Source organism: Lacerta agilis, chromosome 5 (assembly GCF_009819535.1).
Source record: "Lacerta agilis isolate rLacAgi1 chromosome 5, rLacAgi1.pri, whole genome shotgun sequence".
Taxonomy (NCBI): domain Eukaryota; kingdom Metazoa; phylum Chordata; class Lepidosauria; order Squamata; family Lacertidae; genus Lacerta; species Lacerta agilis.
In genome coordinates, this window is record NC_046316.1 from 58,909,989 (window position 1) to 58,931,079 (window position 21,091).

General features: G+C 43.3%; 1 protein-coding gene across 1 annotated transcript in view; it reads right to left on the reverse strand.

Annotated features, from left to right (window-relative positions):
• The window catches only part of DGKG (diacylglycerol kinase gamma), a 177,095-nt gene that overhangs the window by 136,044 nt on the left and 19,960 nt on the right, over positions 1–21,091 (reverse strand).

A 21,091-nucleotide genomic window follows, 5' to 3' on the forward strand; every position in this document is an offset into this window, starting at 1 on the left:
GGGGTAGAGACTATTGTCTAAAGCAAGAACTGTTGTCCATACACATTTTTTGATGTGGGCCTTTGCATCAGCGCCAGTACATGCTCTTCCACTCACATGGAAGGAAGGACCCCCTGTATGGGTCGACCAATGGGCGCTGACGTCAGAAAAGCTCGCTGCAGCAGAGGCCCTAATTAAAGAGCTGCTACACCAGGATCGCATACAACCCCTTACTCTCCGTCAGTACCTCATTGATAAAGCTCCACAGTCATTGGCCTTAGAGTGTTCCCTTGATAGTCTCAACATTGTCCTTTGCAGTAAGCCTATTGCAAAGTTCTCCTGGAAGGTTTCACTGCTTGGTAAGGTGAATTCTCCCGTCTACAAGTTCTGTTTAGCAGCATCTTCAAGCACTCTCACGCCGTTGAAACTTTCCTTTGTCTCAGTGATCCAATCGTCAACCGTGGGACGCTCCTTGCTATGTTCCGTGCTGTTTTTTGCATGGGCATTCTGTTGGCTGATTTTGAATGGTACTCACCGTGCCTACAGATTGCTGCCATCACTTCTTGCAGCATACCTGTTTCCAACCAAAACCGCAAACCCTTTTCACCTGCTTTCTGTTGCTCTCTACCTGATTGCAAAAATGCTCCGCATCTCCCCAGGTATTCTTCTGGAGCATCTTTTCCTGCATCAACCAAGAACTCTACTACAGGCTCTTCAGACGGTTCCTCCTCGTGCTCAGAAGTACTGTCTTCCGCAAGGAACTCTTCACCTGAGGATCAAGTCATGTAACCCTGCGTGGTACTTGCCAGCCTGCATCTTCAACGATAACCCCTTGTTGCTTAATCCTCTCAGCGGAGGACTGTCCCTACTTCTGCGGAAAGAACCCCTATTTCCCACACCTGTTTGTGTGTTCAACTCCTTTCTCCATTCAAGAAACACGCTGGACAAACTTTGCGTGAAATTCGATGCTCCCTTTTCATCGCAAGCCGTGATTTCCAACTCTGGTTGTTAGCTATTCGCTAACTTCTCAACTTCCTGTCAAATGCAGCAACTCTTCAAAAGTGCTCAATAAATAGCACCAGTTGAGTTCTGGGCAGTTTTGCCTTACCCTCCTACTGCCTAGGCCTTTTGTTTGCCTCTGGGCAGCCCTCTGGTTCCTGGCTGCCTAGATTTGTTCCAGTTACTCTCATACCTGCACTCACTAGCAGATCACCTTGATTTGCTTGCTTAACCTCCTTTCTTCTGCAGGTATCGTTGTTTCTTCAGAGCTCGATGTTTCAGTACTTTCCTGAGCTCCATGAACTTTTCCTGAGTTCCAGGACTATTTCTTCTACATGGTCATGTGTAGTCGGAGAAGAAGACGACCGGCAACTCATTCATCGTCTTCATCCTCCTCTCCAACACCATTTTGCAGTTCTAAACCTGTCTTGTACTTTATATTGTACTTGTAAAAATTGCATATTTACCTTTGTATGCTTCTTGAAATATCCGCCTCGCATGTTACATGTGTTTTCCATATAGCTTGGTAATTAATGATATGGATGTTTATATATGCAAAGCTTTTCTGAAATGGTTTCCATTTAGAGCGTCACAATTTTGATGATATGGAAATGTTTATGTAAGGTCAAAGCATCGTCTTTGTGCAGTTCTAGTCATAGATATATTCATGCATATATATTTTATAATCTTAAATCTCCACGTTGTGCTTGCAAAAGTTGTAGTTCAAAATGTGGTAACATTTATATACTTTTATTTGAAATGGTTTCCTTTGGTCCAAGTATTGGTCATTCTCGGATTTGTTCAAGATATATATGTCAAGTCTGGTGGCGTCCTACCCTTCTGGTATCCCTTTTTCTTTGAAGAATACCCCTCTATATGCTACCTTTGGCAGTAAACCAGGTTCCCAGCTTTTCCCTTCACCTTGTTTCCTGCTGTTGATGGGAGACCTTTATGTAGTTGGTTTAATTCCCATCCCGTTTCGCTGGAAACCCTTGCGTAGATGGTTTAAATCCTCATCCTGGCTGGGACACCTTTATGTAGGTAGCTTAAATCCCCTCTTGTGGCGAAAAACCACTTGTACTTAGGTGCCTTAAATCCCCTTTCTGGAATCGGACCCTAGTTCCCCGTTACCTGTGGTCGCTGTGGTAAGTCCAGAATCTGTCTTCCTGAAAGTTCCCTCGATTCTGTAGCCTCAGTGCCACACACCTTTTATGTTTCCTTATCCATTTTCCTTGGTTTTTACAAATAAAAAATTAAAAAAAATGGGGGAGGGGTCTGGGTAGGCTATATAGCCCCAGCTCTAGTTATATTTTAATTTTGGGTCCCGGATCGGGACCTCTCTTATGTTTGGGCAGTCGTTATTCGTTATTTTTAATCTTGGACCTGTATCAGGTCCTCTCTTGTGTTTGGGGAGTAATTTGTTGTTTTACGCTGCACGCGAAAGTATACATGTTTATGAGGTGATTTGTGGTGTTATACTACACATTGAAATATATATATATGCCTAAAAGGTTTACAGTGTATCGGATCGATCACTTTTTATGTTCGGCTAGTGGTTTGTTATTTTCATGACTTTATTGCTACATTATTGTATAGTATTTCCTCTGGTGAAGGGGATGAATGTTGATGGTGTTGCTAGTGTTTATATCACAGTTTTGATGTGGACACTGTTGGCACTATTGATGCTCTGCCTTTTCATGTCGAGTTCTATATCTAAACAAATGGTAATGTTTGTGTCAGATAAATGCTTATGATATTTCTAACCTTCCTTTTTATATAACTAAATCAAAAATAATTTAATTTAAAACAAAAAAGAAAGATGATATGTCGGAATACGTTTCACGGATCCGCCATGAATTCATATTTATTTGGTTATTTTATAAGTTTTTCGAGGTCTACTTTTGGTATAATTGCGCGTAAAAGCGAAAGTGAAAGCATGAATGAATAGTGTGGTTCACTATGCGATTAATCCGCCTTTATTTTGTAGATCCGGTCATGTTCAAAGTTGTTAATGAGCGTTAAACTTGCTTCCCGCCCTTTTGGAGGGCAGCAAACAGTGATTTTATTGGTTAAAGTATTAATGATGATGTCACGTTTGTTCCCTAATAAAAGGCAGAGGCACCCCGCTTAGGCGCGAGACGTTCACGTTCAGTTTTTGGGTAGGAGAAGTTCGTTCATTTCTTTTAGGTTGGGTTTTAGTTGAAGTCAAGTTAGTTTAAGGGGCTAGGAGCGGGCTGGACGGGTTGGATGGGTTTTTTCTTTTGTTAGAGTTAGATTCGCGGAAGATCATTCGGTTTTAGTTTAGTTAGGTTCTTTAGGTTAGCCTAGGGTTAGGCCCGCGGAAGATATTTCGGTTTTAGTTTATTTAGTTAGCCTCGCGGAAGATCGGGCGCGCAGGGTCTTTAAGCTTAGGAGAACTTAGCTTAGGGGACGAGCCTACGCGGGTTCTGCCGAAGCCACTAAAGATACAACCGGTGTCTGTCTTCCTTTGGGTTAAAGGGGGGGAGTAAAGTAAAATTTTAATTTCTTTAATTGGGACTGCCTATCAGAGTCAGGGTATATGTTTATTTTCACGAGGCAACTTTTCTTTAAAGAAGGCAACTAGAAACTCACACACCTCAGAGTCTTCAATTGGCTTACTCATTATCCTTCAGACTGTGAGGCTTGGCCGGCGACCGTGCTCAAAAGCACGTGGAACGCTGGCCACTTTCCCCGCAACTGGTACCTCGTGCATAACCAGTCCAAGGCCGTGCACGAGGAGCTCCAGCACCCATACCCCGACACCTGTGCCCAGAAAGTGTAGGGCAAAAGGGAAGTGTGGATGAGCCCTTGTTGAGTAAGATCTACCTAACCAATTATACAAAGAGCGGAAGGGCTGGTGGGATTATAAAAACTGATCGTTAATTATGTTGAAGAAAATAAAGTATTATGTTATGATTAAATAAAGTATTAAATGATTAAATAAAGTATTATGTTATGATCCAGCAAATGTTATAGCAACTCTCATGAACCAGTGCAGTTCTACTCAGAAGTAACCCCCACTTGGTTGACTGTGTAGGAACTTCTACTTGTTCCTTTCTTGAACACAGTTTATTAATGTCCCTGTTAACGAAAAACAAATAAACGTCTTTAAAATGGTAAATGCAAGTTGAACTCAATGCACAATACAGTACATTTAAAGCAGTATCATGCGGCTTTAACAGTCATATGGCTTCACCCAAAGAGTCCTGGGAACTGTAGTTTGTTAAGGGTGTTGAAGCGACTCGAAGCGACTGGCATGAGTTTGGCCAAACTGTGAGAGGCAGTGAAGGATAGGCGTGCCTGGTGTGCTCTGGTCCATAGGGTCACGAAGAGTCGGACACGACTGAACGACTGAACAACAACAAGGGTGTTGAGAGGTGTTACGAGACCTCCTTTTCCCCTCACAGCATAAATTTCTCAGATTTCCCTATAGTGCAGATGTGGCCTTGATCTTTAAAGTGGGCTGTTCACAATATCTGCATAGTTTCTGCAAGTGGGTGTGGAGGATCAAATGCAGTATGCTCTACAGTGATCTCCTACCTGTATGTGGTGTATTGATGAGATTGCTGCATGTAAAACTAGAGTGACACAGTTTCAGGTTTTTGCCTGGGCATAAAGATCACTGAGTAATACATAGCACCACAGGGAACCTCAGGAGGGGGTGAGAATGGGGGAGGCACTTAAGCATCACCAGAAATAAAGGGAAATGTATCACGTGCCCCCAAGGGAAAAAATAAGGCACAATTTACCTTCTCAGTAGTGGCACCCGCCCTGTGGAACGCCCTCCCACCAGATGTCAAAGAGAAAAACAACTACCAGACTTTTTGAAGACATCTGAAGGCAGCCCTGTTTAGGGAGGCTTTTAATGTATAATAGATTATTGCATTTTAATGTTCTGTTATTATTAGCTAATTTTTGTATTTAGATATATTTGTGGGGAGCTGCTGTCTTCATATATTCTGCTGTTCGGTCTGCTGATGAGCAGTTACAAGGTCCCTACCCTACTCTCCCCTTCTTATGGGTGAGGCTACCTTTAAACCAGACTTGGACTAGAGGACATCTTCAGATATGTGAGTGACCTTTGAAAGCCCTTCAAATAGGTCGGCCCCTTCACTGTCATTTTATACACAAGGCCTATCATGTCTAGGTTCCCAATATGTAGAACCAATAAGCTAGCCAGAAATATAGGTGTGCTTGAACAAACACCCTATGTTGCCTGAAACAGAGGTTGGGAAAGTATGGTCACTGGTCTTCCCCCATGCCTCCTTAATTGGTGCCCCAGCCCATGCAGCAACAGTGTTGAATATTTGAGGGCTGTTGTTTCTATTCAGTCACCAGAACAGGAGAAAACGTCTTCCCTTGCCTTAATTTTATTGCTTTAAAGTGAGAGCAAACTAGCCTGGCTTGCCTATCCCCATGATTCAGTCAGGAAAATAAGTGCAGAAAATGTGTTTTGAAAGGGCATCAGGCTGCTTTGTAAATCTATGGATATACTCCTTTGTGGTTTTATAGTTCCTTATTTTGATTGCCCCACTTCTTCATGTTAAACCGCTCACTTTTGCTTTCTCTTGCTCACTCCCATCAGCAGAATCCATTGCTGTTATTATCCCTGTAGCTCTATAGCTTTCGTGGAGGCCCTTTGGAGATTGAGATATATATTATATACCGGTATATTAAAGGTTTTTCCTTACTGACTGCAATAGCATAGTTACACCACTGTGCTTGCTGCTGGGGCCAGGACAGAGAAGGAAATGTGTGAGAGTACGGGATGTTTTGTTTTGTTTCTTTGCTGACAAACACCAAATCCAATTTTAAAAGAGACAAAATTATATATAGAGAGAGGACACAATGCAAAAACTGGATTCTATTAAAACCATTATTTAAATGCAGCTTTTTTAAAGGCTTAAATATGCTAAGATATTATTTGGACTCAATCTAGTTTACCTGAGCTCTGAGATAGTTAGCTGAGACAAAGCAGAGTGGAGAGTTTTAGGATAGAAGTTGGGGTGATGTAGGCTGGAGGAAAATGGCTTCAGTCTGTTCAAGGCCGCAAAGTGGACCGAAAGTAAGAGCCATGGCTGGTATCTGTTTTGAATCCCAAGTTGTGCCTATGAAGGAAGCAAGGCCCTCTTGGAGTGTAATGCTATAAGCCCCTCCATCATTTGGCTCAGGTTTATAGAGTGTGAACAAACCATATATCATAAAGACACCAAAGTCTCCACTGTTTCCAAACTGAAAAATGAATCCTGGGTAAGCACCCTGGAACTTTGCACGACTTGGAGATTGGGGTGGGTGGTGTGTAACAGTATTATTTGTTTCCTTTCTGAATTTTCTGTTCTCAGAATTGCCAAAATGACTTGATCTTCCATAGAATTTGTACAGACATTGTTACATTCCTTTTCTTCACAGCAGTCTGAAAGATTCCCATCAGGTTATGCAGGGAGCAAACATAACTAAGTGGGAAATTTGTGTTCTTTCTCATGAATGCTGCCCACACAATCTCCGCACATTCCTCTTTCTCTGAAAAGAAGTATGCCCAGTACTGGCCAACATTGTAATATGTGTTCAATAGCAGGTAGAAGTGACAAGCACTTTGTTGCTACATGCCGAAGGACATATTTCTATTCATTTCTACAACTCAGAAAGGACATAAGAGAATCTACTTTCTTGGACAAGGGGGGAAAAACCTCACTGTATACAGTGGTACCTCTTGTTGCGGATGGGATCTGTTCCGGAGGCCCGTCCGTAACATGAAATGCCTGCATCTTGAAGCACTGCATCTGCACAGGCGCGTGGTGCGATTTGGCACTTCTGTGCATGTGCAAGTGGCGAAACCCAGAAGTAACCCTTTCCAGTACTTCCGGGTTGCCAGGGGACGTAAAACGAAAAAACGCAACGTGAAGCAGATGCAACACAAGGTATGACTGTACTTGGGGGTTCTGCAGCAAAATTCAAAGCACTCATCCAATGTTTGAGGCAAGTATGGATTATATGGTGTTTGCATCTAATTTCTATCAGGTAGTCAGCTGCTTTAATTTCTGATCTGTGCTTTTCCAAATTTACAGAGGCACTGTCAGCTCCATAAGAAGACACACGTAATACAGAGACCATTCTCCTGTGGAATGATGGCGATACGTGTCACAGCTGACTGACTTGTCAAGTCATTGCAAAAATCAAGCTAGCCATGCTTAATTCTGTCTGACACAGAAAAGTAACAAAGACTTAATGGGAAGACTTTCCTCTGTCTCATGTTGCAAACAACAGATTCAACTGAAAAAACAACTGTGCGCCATCCAAGTCCTTACGCAAAGGTTCTAGTGGTTTTGGTGCCAAAATATTTTTCTGTTGTGCTGATTGCTTTTGTCTGTGCACAAGATTGTGTTGCTGTTGCAATTTCAGAATCGGACAATATTCTTAGAAGCATTTTGCTTGCAGTCTTGGCTTGCATAATTTAAAGGGTGTGAAGTTCTGTGGTAAACCTGCCCCACTTCTGCTATTGTACCAGATTTTTGGGGGGGAGAAATGGTACAAAATGATGAAATCTTTTGAATTCTTTCCTGTTGTTTTTCTAATTCCTTAGGCTTTCTGTGGGGCTCCTTACTGCTTACCCCCCCCCCATATTTAACTGAAGACCTTTGGTGGCATCAGTGTTTTCTGCTGGTAGCTGTGTTGACCTTGTGAAACCAGCTCCTAAATGCATTTTGCTTGCACCATTCATAATTAAAACCACACAAATGCATCGTCTTATTCACTGTGCCACTGTAATGTTCTTCAGCGACCACCACTACCTCTCTTTTTTGTTTCTGTTTACAGAAGGCTTCTCTGCACCATACTGTACTCTGGATGAATGCCCAGCTCCTTCATGCTGCATCTCCTTAGGCTGTCTCATCACTTCTTCTAGTGTCCTAACTCCACTGTGCACTGGTCAAACTCCATTTTGCAACGTTGACTTGGGACTGGTTTCCATGGTTTGGTTCTCTACTGCCCAGGCCTGGCAGCTGAGTCAATCAATGATCCCCTTGTAGCTGTGGCTCAAGCTGAGTAGTGATGGCAGGGCAAGAGTCCCTTGTACCTGTTCCTGACCATCACTTTCTAGTATGAGACAGCAACAGTGGTCAAATCTCCAGGATCGGCCTCAGAAGATTCCTGGAGGTGCAGGTTGATGCTTAGACTCTGGGCCAAACCTAGAGGGCTGGCAACTCTAGGGGGAGGGGAATCATAGATTTGTAGAGTTGGAAGGGACTATGAGGATCATCTAGTTCAACTCCCTGCAATGCAGGAATCTTTTGTCCAACTTGGGGCTCGAACCCACAATCCCAAGATTAAGAGTCTCATGCTCTACTGACTGAGCTATCAAGAGTAACATTTTCAGGCTTGCTTTTGAAACTATTTAAGATTAAACTGCCGAAAAGCAAAGAATTTTAAAAGCTGGCGTCGTGGTTACATGAACATATGAAGCTACATATGAACATATCTGAAGAAGTGTGCATGTACACGAAAGGTCATACCAGAACAAACTTAGTTGGTCTCTAAGGTGCTACTGGAAGGAATTTTTTTATTTTTATTTTGTTTTGACTATGGCAGACCAACACAGCTACCTACTTCATATGAAGCTTCTGTATACCAAGTTCATAGTCCATCTAGTTCTGTCTTGTCCACACTGACTGGCAGCAGCAATGATGCAGGTAGGTACTGTTACTTTATGGCCTTACTACCCTCTCTGCTCTGTAGATTTACTTCAAACTGTAGCCATGCTGTGTTTGGGGGCCATTCCATCAAGTGGGGCTTTGACCTTCTTCTCCAAAGTCCTGGCCTGATGGCACCACTGGGCATGGCTTTCCAGGGTTTTGGACAAGGATGTTTCCTCACTCCAACTGGAGATGCCAGAGATTGAACCGAGGACCTTTGGTATGCGAAGCAAGTGCTCAACCACTGAGGTATGGCCCTCCCCTTATACCTAATAATAACAACCAGAAATATGCATTACACTTTATAACTCTTGATAACAAAAGGGTGTTCCTGAGAACAGATCATATGCAATCTAAAACACAGAGGGTGAGAGAGGTCTTCTTGCTGGTGCCCTGACAGTTACTTCCTCTATCCTGTGTTATTAACTGAGCTATGAATGTTCTGGTTTTTTCCCTGGTTAAAACTCTCAGTCTAATTATAATCTAAAATTAAGTTTTGAAAACTGGGCAAACTGTAGAATGGATGTGTTATAGTCCAACTGTAAGACCATAGCACATGTTCCAAATCATTGAAAAACAGGAATTAAGGAGGCCACACAGAGTTCTTTCTCAGGCAGTGATGCATTGCAACAAAATTCTGCTGAGCAGCTGGTTAGCTCATAAAATTGCTAATTTGCTTATATTGGGATTTACAGTGTCTGCTTCCTGTGGCATTGGCCAAGATGAAATCCATAGCGAAGAGAATCAGTTTTGACTCTTATCTCTTCTTTATAATGCACTTTTTCAGGAACATTAACAATTAAGCAATTAGTGAGGTTAAATAATTTATACATAGATCTTTCGGCCAAAGAGGATTTTTATTTGAGGCATTGCCTCTGGAGGGAATATTATCTTCCAGATATCTTGTATTTTTTAAGGATGCATTAAGATAAGCAGTTTTTGCATGACCTGCTAGTAATTGTTATTTGTGCATGGAGGTGATACATTCAGTATTGCACGCTGTAATCTGTCAGTTTTTAGTTACATATTTTTACTTCATAAAATGTATACACCGCTTGATGGTTAAAAAAACCCAACAACCTCAAAGTGGTTATCTATGTCACATGCCCTGAATTTTTCATTAAGAAGCTGGAAACTGTCCCATAATTTACCTTCCCTTGCCACTGCCTTGCTCTTCCTCCTCTTTTTTTATTGGCAATTTAGAACATTTTTAAAATCATTGTGCCCATGCAGCCTTTCTCTACAGATACCTTGGTAATTCATTTGAGCAGAAGGTAAACCTGGCTACTTCATGACCCTCCATTAAGAAGGCATATTGCATTAACTGGATTGGAATGTGTACAGGTGCCAGTTCACAGATATCTATAGAACACATCTATAGCAGCATTTTAGAGAAAAATAAAGAAAAACTCTGCCCCATAAAGAAGGATGCGTATATACACAAAGATTACTACCAGGATAATGATGGATGAAAACTGACTTGAAATGCAGTAAAAGTGTGTGTGTGTGTGTGTGTGTGTGTGTACCCACTTCCCCCACAAGCTCTGTTTCAAAAAGGAGACAGATGGGTCTGATTTTCTGCATTTTCGTGCTTTAGTGGTTTGGTGCTGTAAGATTTATACTGAGATCACCAGTGGAATTTGGGAAGCCGTTAATCAATGTATTTTCAAAGTGCAAAACTTGCTTTGTTGCTTTCCCTGGCAAGTCATTGGAGAGCATCTGAAAATGTTAAGTGCACAGGATGAAAAGAAAGATATCCATATGAAGGTTTTTCTTACTCCAAGTCTCCCTGTTTGGAATCTTGTCAGATTTTGTGAGATCGAAAAGGCAACTAAGTGATTGAGGGGTTGGTGGGGGGGGGGGGTTGGGGACTGACTTACAGTTAGCAAAAGCCATCTCATTCCAGCAGAAAGCCTGTCTAGTTTTAATGCAGCCAAATTGCCCACATGAAGCCAGATGATTTGTGAAGCTAAATGAGCCAATGATAGCACAGACTGAACCGTATTGAGGTATGTTGTAGCAGGTCATGTCAATCTGATTGTTCATTAATTTGCCTGACTCACTGGATGAGAATTCAATCTAAGCAAGAACATGGAGCTTACTCTCATCCTCTGTGCTTATATGGATAGAAAGGAAAAAGGTGTATGGTTCACTTTCTTTGTAAGCCAGCTTTACTTCTCCTGGTTGCTGCTGAGGCCATATTGCGCTGGACGGAGAAAGAAATGCAGGCAAGGTGGTGGTCAGGTGGGTTCAGCAGCTTGACATCTCTTAATGAGATCCATCTGCTTGGGATGTACAGGATTTGGCAGGATTCCTGCAGGCCTGACGGCCAACTCCTTCGCCAGGCTTTTAAAATGTATTATCATATTGGGGCTGTAATTGGCACAAAGCACTGAAGGCTTTTCTGGCTCAAGTAACAAGTATCACACTATGGCTGAGTCACAGGTGCAAAACATCTGAGCTGATCCCTGTGATCAGTTTTTATTGGGGTTGCTGTTTCTGCTTATTAAAGGTTATGTAGCATGAGTTTGCCTTGTCCCCCTGAGTAGAAATAAGCCAGGTATTTTGCTTATTGAAATTGCTATGAAGTTTAGGGTGGCCATATGTTCTGCTTTGCAGAAATCCATCCTCCGTTTGAAGAGCTATCAGAGGATAGTCCTCTATTTGAAGAGCTGTCTGGCCTTAGATAATAAAAAAAAATGTAAGGTGGAAGAGGAGGACTCTTGAAGTTGCCAATTCTAAGTGAACATTTGGACAGCAGATTGAACAGCAGAATGCCACCTGGTCACATTCTTCCTCAATATGAGTGAAATTTATTTTTTTATTATTGAAATTCTATCTGTAAATTAGCAAATGCAGATCTTATGCAAATCTGCCCATTCTTTGGTCTTTTAGATTATGTCTTCCATCCTTTTTGGTGATGCAGAAGCAGCCAACTAATGAGGTTCCAGATAGCCTATTATGTGGGCAGTGCCTTTTCCAGCAGAAAAATGCTTGAAATCACATAGGATGAAAGGGGCAGCACTATATGTCACCAATTTCTTACACAAAAACATTGCTGCTATTTGTTTTATAGGCTATTGTATTTTTTGAAATAGGCTTTTATATGTAACGCAATAGACTTTTTCTCCTTTCTTGATTTCATGCCACGCTTTCTGTTTTCCAATGTTGTTAGTTGCTTGGAAACTTATTATGTGTCAAACAACTCATAAATTGACTAAATAATAATAACACTTGGTGTTCTAATCCTACAGCCTTACATGGCACAGCTACAGGCTGTGATCCCATGTGCTCACCATGTGGAGACTGTAAAAGTACTGTGTGAACAATGCTCACTGGGTGAGCCGAATGAACACAATTAATAAAATCTCCCATATGGACATATTATTGAATTTTAATTTCAGTATTGATTATTTAAATTCATTAAACTGCACCTGCAAACGGAGACATGCTCAAAGTGGCTGGCTGTCAGCAGCGACCAGCTGATTGGAGATGTCAGAAAGCCAAGCAACAACTGGAAATGTACTTTAAGCTTCCAACCGTTTGCAGCAGTGTCTTTGCCTACATCACATCACAAGTGTGGGGCAGGTGGGCGTGGTTTAGAGAAAATGGCCTCATGGGCCAAATTAGGACCCCTGCGGAAAAGGATGTGCTTGTTTCCCTCCCCTCCCATTGCTAAACAGCAGGTGTATAGGGATCCAATCTGATGTGCACCATGGTCTATTTGGATGATGATGGGAGGCAGGAGAGAGGGAATTTAACCCTCTGTCCCCATAGTGGTCCCCAATCCAGGCCGGGGCCCCATGTGCCAGCAATTTATGCTGGACAGAAAGCTCTTGTTTGAAGCAGATTAGTGTGCACATCCCCAGCCAGAGCCACTAAGTGCTGTGTGCAATTAGTTGCTTGCGGTCACAGGTGTGGATCAGGCCCACTCTGTGTAGCTGTTCTGAGCAACAGTCCTTGAATTCAAGCCGTGTCTGCAAAGCAACACTCTTCTTTTGCAGTCCCAACTTGAATTTTAAAAATATTCAGGGCATGGCTGCAAAATTAATGGGAGCGCACGCTAACTTGAGCTGCCAAGTCTTCCTTTGCAGCTGGTGTGTTTTGAACCTGGGGACTTTTTCCATCCCCCTGGGGGGCAGCAGGAACAGGTGCCAGATGCAGAATGCAGCAGCTGTGAAGGGAGAGTAAGGAGAGCACTTAGTCTTAGGGTGATTCCCCCCTTTGCAGGTGCGGCTTGAACTTCCTCCTGCCTGACATCGTTTATAACACAAGGCACGGGAAAGATGGCACTGAGTCACCCAAAATGGCCTGCAGAGCCTAATCAGGGGAACATGGCCGGAGTTTCCCAGCCAGTGACATCTTAGCCATTGAGGCTACTGGCGCAAGGCGCCATGGCACCACGGCCTGAGGAGGGTGCCTGCGCCCTCCAGCCCCGCCGGCAGCGCTTCTCTCGCCCACCTCTTCTTGGGCTGCAGACGCGGGGAGGCCATCGGCGAGCTTCCCGTTGGCGCTGTAGCCAGGGCTCACTGGACGGCAGGCAGCACCATGCTGCTGCTTCGGCCGAGGAGGTGGAGGTGGAGCACAGCTGGCAGCGTCCCCACCCGCCCCTCCGCGCCCTCCGGCTGCCCACTGCGCCTGGCCCTGCCAGGGCGCCAGATTTACTTAAGGCGGCCCTGTTCCCAGCCCTGGCCTAAAGGATTGATTCCAAATGAGTAAAATGTTTTGTTCTGAGAGTAGGAGGGCTGACCTTTTATCCCTGTAACCGGGTAGGCTTTAAAAAAAAAAAAGGAATCCTGGGGTTCTAAGAAGGAGTGCCTCAAGAGGACCGAGCTATGTGCTTCTCCACCCTGCATTTTGCCCACCCTGTCAGATGCACCGTAAAAGGCATTGTTCTTCAGCTGGCCAGGTTAGCGCAGCAATGACAGTTCCTCATAAAACACAGAGAGGGACAAAACCCTTTGCCATATGCTGAGGGATGTCTGTGTAAAAAAGAAATGGTTTGGCTGTACACCAAGCTGCGCAGTTTCCAAATAGAGTCTGAATCCCAGCGAGAGAAGTTCCGGCTAAATATAGCCATGACAAGAGTTCAGAGTTGACTTTTTTTTTCATCAAGTACACTTAAAATAACCTGGCAGAATCTGGTTCCTATGCTACAAACCAGAAGTGAGTGTGTTTGTCGGGAGGGGGGAATTAAGGGGCATTTCCACCAACTCAGAGGAAAACCAAAGAAATGGAGATGAGCAGATGATGGGGGGAGAGGATTCCTTCTCTGACAGGGATGCCAGTCAGTCGAGAAAGGAGCAACCTAGGAAGCTGCCTTATACTGAGTCAGACCATTGATCCATCTTGCTCATTGTTGTTGACATGGACTGGCAGTGGCTCTCTGGGGTTTTATGCAGGAGACTTTCCCAGCCCTACCTTGAGACCTCAGTGATTGAACCTGGGACCTTCTTGCACACATGTGTTTAGGTTCTTTGGGCTGTGCATAGGAGACCTCAGGGAGCTGCTACATTATAGCTAGGGATAGGGAAGAAATTTGATTCAGTTTGCATTTAAAAGTGAAGCTTCCTAGATTCAGAGAAATTTGCACAAAAATGCTGGTGAATTTTTATGAGGACTTTTTTTTAAAGAACAAAAATTTTGCACACCGATGTGGAAATGTGGAGGACTGTCTTTAAGGTTGGAAAAATGATAAATGGAGAGAAACCGAAATGGGCAGATTTTGCCATCCCTAGTTATAGCATATACCAATCACCTCTTGAGAGATGGAGGCAAAAAAGGTGGGTTTCAAAGGCTGTAGTTTTAAAATGAGCGAGAACTGCTTTTCCCTGCCACCTATGATTCACTTGCAAAACACATTCCCTGCAGATATTATGAAGGTCACTCAAATAAGTGGCTCTGAGAAGGAAAATATAGACAAATGCTGTGAAGATATGTCAATTGTGAAGGACGTTTAGGCAACGTCATTAGGAGATGCAGCCCCAACTCTCAGTTCATTTAGGGAACGAACCCTGAAGAAATTGGGAATGAAGGACAATCCTTTTCAACTTAACTCACTGCACACTGAACAGGTAAGTAAGGCAGAAGAAAGAGACCCAGAGGCTCTGTCTTCACTTTTTAGCTCTCTTCTGTCCTCACATAACCCAGGACTGTGTAAACAAATGACAGAAGCTAGTTAAAGGGTTTTTTAATCTTTGAATAAGTGATGGTAAAACTTAGGGGTGGTTTCCCCCCCCTGATCACTAGACAGCATTGCCTGTTACGATGGCCAGAAGCAAATAATAATGGTCAGGGCTACTGCAACTTTCCCTAATAGTGCAGAAGAGGGAGTTTCAACAGGTGTAGCTTCTATGACAAGTAACACTTGCTGAAGAAGTGTGCATGCACACGAAAGCTCATACCAAGAACAAACTTAGTTGGTCTCTAAGGTGCTACTGGAAGGGATTTTTTTGTTTTTTAATTTTGTTTTGACTTGCTGAATGTCCCTTTTCTACACAACTATTTTTATTGACTGCTTGTTTTGTATTGTATGATTGTATTGTATGACAGGCACAAATGCCGAATAAACATCTATCTATCTATCTATCTATCTATCTATCTATCTATCTATCTATCTACACAACTATTAAAAGTTCAGGAGCCCTGTGCTCTTCTGCATCTGGTCATCCTACTCTGTTATTGCAAAAACACTCTTCTTCAAATGCAGCACAGGGGAAATAATGAGGTTCTTCCGGTGTCCTCGCTGTTCAGAAAATTAGAAAGAATTATTAATATACTGAGGAGTTTGCAACAGCAGCCAACACAGAGAAGGGACCTTTCCTTTGAAGGAGAAGAAAGACAGAAGAAGGGAGAGCTTTCAAATGAAAGTCTTTACTAGGAGACTCGAGGCTTCCAGGGGGATGAAACATAAGCTATTATAAAAGAATGTTCCTGACCAATGGCAATGAAGTGATATATGTACATCCAATAATAAATAAAACTCCCTTGGGGTTTCTATCTGCCATGGATAAAAATACTGCTGGACAAACCCTCTGTAAGTGCAAAGAAAACACTGTTTAATTTATAGGGTGCCGGCTATATTTAGCCAGCAGATTTTATGCGGGACTGTAGGCTCTTGGAGCAAATAACCGAAATGCTGTATCTAAAGCAAACGCCTTAAGACACTGCCTTAAGAAAAATCCTTTATATCCCCCTCATTTGAAGAAAAACATACAGCAAAAGGCAGACCAGAGACCAAACTCATGCGCTTACTCCAAGGCAATTCTGAACTAAAGTTGATAGGCCACTAAGCCATGGTGTGCAGTGCACTAAATATTGTTTAGAAACCAATCCATGGTTTGTGTTCTGCATGCACACCAGGGTTCATGTTGTGTGTTTGCCTCAGCTCCTGCTAGGATCTCTGGATGCTATCCCAAACCACTCAACCTCGCCCCACTGCTGGCAAAGTGGCACTTTGTTAGGGCTGCCATATTTCAAAAAGTAAAATTCCTGACAACTGCAAAGCTTTTGGGGGGTACAAACACTCTGGGTTTCCCCAGACATTTTGCTGATTCGGCAAAATTCTCCCTGGCGCCATTTTTACACCTGAAAACAGGACATGTCAGGAATTTTCCTGGCATATGGCAAGCCTACACTTTGTGTGCTGCTTTGGTGCAAGTGGACCCCCCCCCCCCCGCAATACAACTGAGGATGGATATACCTTTTTGGAAACATTTGCTTTGTTCTTAATTGTACCGATTATGCAAAGCATTTCTGCTTCTTGCAGCATTCTGCCGAGGAGTTTCCCCTCCTCCTCTTCCTCACTGTCCCTATGTATTTTGCCTTTTGTAAACCATTCCACTTTTTGCAAAATGTGATCAATAATATGGTGGTTTCGTCTGTTAACCCTGCTTTGTTATCCCTGCTTTCAACTGCTGCTACACAGGGAATTGGTTTAACATCTAGGATGACTTATTCAGTTTCCCAGAGGGAAACAGAAGTCTGGAGAACATGGACTAAGCCATGCCTTTCAGAGTTTGGCAAAAGGTGAAGCAATCAAGTATTGGAATCAACTACTTGACCATCAACATACATCAGTTTTATCACTTGAAAACTGTTAACATGTATTTTTGTTCGGCAAGCTAGACACACGGAGGCTGAACCTCAAAATCCCCACCCAACCCAAATGGCTTCTCAGTTTGGTGAAACTAATAGTCTTCAGTAGAGCGGCCAGATGCAATGAGTTTTTGTTCCCCTTAAACTACCAAAGAAGAAGAAATGTTGGCAATTACAGGTTGTTGTTTTTTAACCCATGGTGAAAAATCAGCATGTGTTGAAAACCCATATTCTACACAGTGATGGAAGGGACAAGAGTCCCAGTCTCATTCAGGTCACCATAGTTTTCACATAATCACTTTTCTCTCAATCTCAATCTCAATCACTCTCTCTCCAGAAGGTGGAAGCTCTGGATCATGAGAAGAATTCAACGCACATTAGTCCCGTCTTACTCATATAGTGTCATACAATGACAGGCTGGAATGTCCTATGCAGTGGGGGAGTAGGAATCATATGCGAAGGTATCTCAATTCATTGCATGCTTGTTATCCACATCTGCCTGAAGAAAGAACCAAGAATGCTGACTTTTCTATTCTGCTAACAGATGTTGCTCTATTGTGAGCAGATGCAAAAGAGGATGAAACTTGCACATTGCATAGTTGTGCAGATGAGGAACGGTCAGCAGCTTTTGCTTATCATGCAAGCTGCACCTGCTGAAATGCTCTACACTGAATGGTGTAAGGGCACTGTCTGAATTTGAATCTGGCCATCCCATGCTCAGATTAAATTTATCTACCTTCCTTGCCTAAGTCTAGTCGTTTCCATGTCTGGTGGAGATCATGTGCCCTACAAAACCAGCAGTTGGTGGTGGCAGCGGCAGCGGCAGCAGCGGGGAGCAGTTGTGTTGAATTCTGACAATACTTCCAAGGCTTCCACACTAGTATCCCTTCCCCTGCATTTATTTACAACAGACTGTAACGGTGACACTCTAATTAACACTTTGCCATCAGCACATAGTCGGAACAGTTCCCTAATTAGCACAGCTGAGAGAATAATGGGCAACATTTCCTGCAAACATTTGTGTTTGAAAACAAATTTAGATTCGGCTACATCTGTGACCCTTTGCGTGCTTGCTTTTTGAAGATACAGATACGGCATCAGCCCTGGCTATCAGGAGCACTTGAAAGAAAAATTACTCTAATAACTCATCTGGAAAAGGATTTGTACCAGCAGATGCAGTTATTTAAAAAATGGCGTGGTCCAGCTCCAAAACTGCACCCCCACATCTTCATTAGGTACATAGGCTAATGACTTATTCTGGCAAAAGGGTGTTTCACATGGTAATTCTTAGGGCAGACATTAATCTGATTTACAGTAATAGCCATTCCCTCCTCTTAAGGAAACCTGGGATCCATAGTTCCCAGAAGATGAGTAGAGCGCTCCAACACATAATACAGGGATAGCCTAACTTCTGTTGTCTATGCTCTGGTAACCTCTAGGCTGGATTACTGCAATGCATTTTACACTGGGCTGCTTTTGAAGACAGTTCAAAAACTGCAGCTGGTGCAGAATTCAGCTGCCAGGTTGCTCACTGGGGTAACATACTCTGAGCACATAACACCAAGCCCAACCTAACTGCACTGGCTACCAATTAGTTTCAGAGCCCAATTCAATGTGCTATTTTTGACCTATAAAGCCTAATGTGGCTCAGGACTCCAGTACCTCAAGGCTTGCCTCTCCCCATATGACCCAACCCAGACCCTGTGATCATCAACTGAGGCCCTTCTTCGTGTGTCCCCTCCATGGGAATTCCAGGAGGTGACAATGCAAGAATGGGCCTTTTTGGTGGTGGCTCCCCACTTGTGGAATGCTCTCCCCCAGAAGGCTTGATCCTTAGGCACCAGGCAAAAACATTTCTTTTTCACCAGGACTTTGATTTGTAATTAGCTGTGGCCTCCATATGTGGGTGTGATGTTTTAATCCTTAAAAACAGAACTGTCTTTTATATTTTTTCTTTGTTTCCCTTTATCCTGATATGTTTGTTTGTAATGTTCCCCACCATTAAATGGCAGAGTTAAGGACCCAGTGGCTTCCCTGCTGCTTACAACTTTGGAAAAGTATGTGTTGCATTCAGCTGAAGGTGCAGAGAAGTTTGCAATCTCATCTTCTCACACACACACATGCATAGCTAAGTGGGAGATTATTGTTTGATCCTAAGTATATATTTCTTTAGCGTGGGAGTCCTGTGTTGTATAGCAAGTGATCTGTGTGAAAGCAGAGCTGCAACATTGTTCTTAATTCCATTTTTATCAATGGAGCTGGTGTAACAATCAGGCCTGGATGGACTCGTTTCAAGGATTTCTGCTGGCTACTACCAGTGGGGACCCAGCAGGGAGGAGGGGAAGCTCCACAAGCACCTGCTTGCATAAAATGCACATCCATCCCATCCAACCCTCCATGCCAGCCTGGCACAAAGGGAGGTTGGATTATGACCTCAGTGTGCAAAAGACTGCATTTATTGTAAGTCTCTTTAAGACTGACTTGTAAGTAAATGCATATTGAATGAAGCATCTTTAGTGACATACAAAATCACATGTCTGTGTCCAAACTAAAATGCCATATTAATTCTATTATAGTAATCACAAAGGCCGCCTCTGCTGAGAGCATCTTTATTTCCATCCACATGTAGGGTAGTCAGGTGAAAAAGAGGACTTTTAATAGTTATGCAAAAGAGGGAATTCCGCCCTAATCACACTTGAATATTCTTCAGTAGCACCTATGTTTCTGGTTATATGGAGAAAAACAACCGCATCGAATACTTTAAAAGTGCTTGCCTATTTTGTTGCAATTTGTACTATTCATATTAAAACTGCTTCCTTACGATATTATTATTTATTTATTTATTGTTGTTGTATGGTGCAGGATTTCTGGGTTGTGTGATGTGGAATGTGTGAAGTGGGTGTGATAAGACTTTCTGGAGTACATTGGATGTGAGGAGCTTCTGTGTACTTTGCCTGTTTGCATTTGAATTCTGTGCCACGGCAGTAGAGTCACTTATTTGTCCTTGGGACTTGTAAACATTTTCAAGAATGTCTTCTGTAAAATGTCAGCTGCAGTGCAAACCCCGCAGCAGCAGCAGCAGCAGCAGCAACAGGGCTTAACAGAACAGCAGGGCCACTGCCACACCCACAGCTCTGCTACTCACCCCAGGCAGGCAGGCAGGCAGGCCAGAAGGTAAACTGTTGTGCCAGCCTGGAGCTCAATGCTGTTATGTGATGGCAGTTGGGTTGGCTCAGGTCCTAGAAGATCCTGAGTTGGCTTAGCACTCCCTGCATGCAAGCTTGGCAGGTGAAACAGGAAAGTCCTCTGGTGGAGGACACTGGAGTCTGGCAAGGTTCCTATGCCTCCCTAGGCTGGTGCAAAGGGGGTTGGATTGTAGCCCTACGAGTTCTTCTAAATCTCTTAAAATGTTGTTTATAAGTGTGAATCATAGTGATGGGGACGGGCCATAGCTGAGGGCTAGAGAAACTGCTTTTGTGTGTGAAAGGTCCCTGCCAGATTCTATGTCTGGCCTTTCCAGGCAGGTCTGGAACTTTCTTACCTGAAACCCCATAGAGTCACAGCCTATCAGCATGGACAATACTCAGCTTGACCGACCAATGATCATTTGGTATCCTGCCTGGGCTTTCTGCTATGCACGTACTTCTACTTATGACATGCATGTGCCACAGCTGCCATCAAGGATGTGTTCAGTTGATCTGTGGTGGCCCTCTATCATGTGTGGCTGGTAAGGTGGCCAGGTTAAATATTAGCATTCCTTCCCAGGATGAATAAATTGCCTTCTATGGGCTTTGCCCCCAGCCCTGATATACTTCACCCCCTTGGCCAGGTTGATATCACAATATTGTGTGGACCTCTATGAACCTACCTAGTTACTCCTGGTTTGGCATTTCCTTCTCACAAGGGAACAGGAGGGTCCAGACTGATGCAGAAGCTCCTAACTTGGGAGCCCTTGCTTTGCTGAGTAAGCTTTTCTCAGCAGCTCTCTCTGGGGTTCATTTATCATTTTGATCAAAGAAAACAGTTGTCCAGCAGGACCTAGAAAAGTGGTGTTTAATAAGGCCATTGCCTTCCAAGCTGTCAATGAAAGCATCCTCTCCCTTTCAGATATTGGATTGATTCATGAGCAAGGGCAAGGGCTAACAGGCAAGAGATTCCTCATAAATAAAACGCACCCAAGCCCAGCCTGTGAGAATTGGTCTCCTGTACTAGGCACTTTTCAGGGGAAAGCCTTTTTTTGCATGTCCACTCAACCTTTTCCAACAAACTGTACCAAGAAAAGGACCTGGGGAAACAAAGCTATCCTC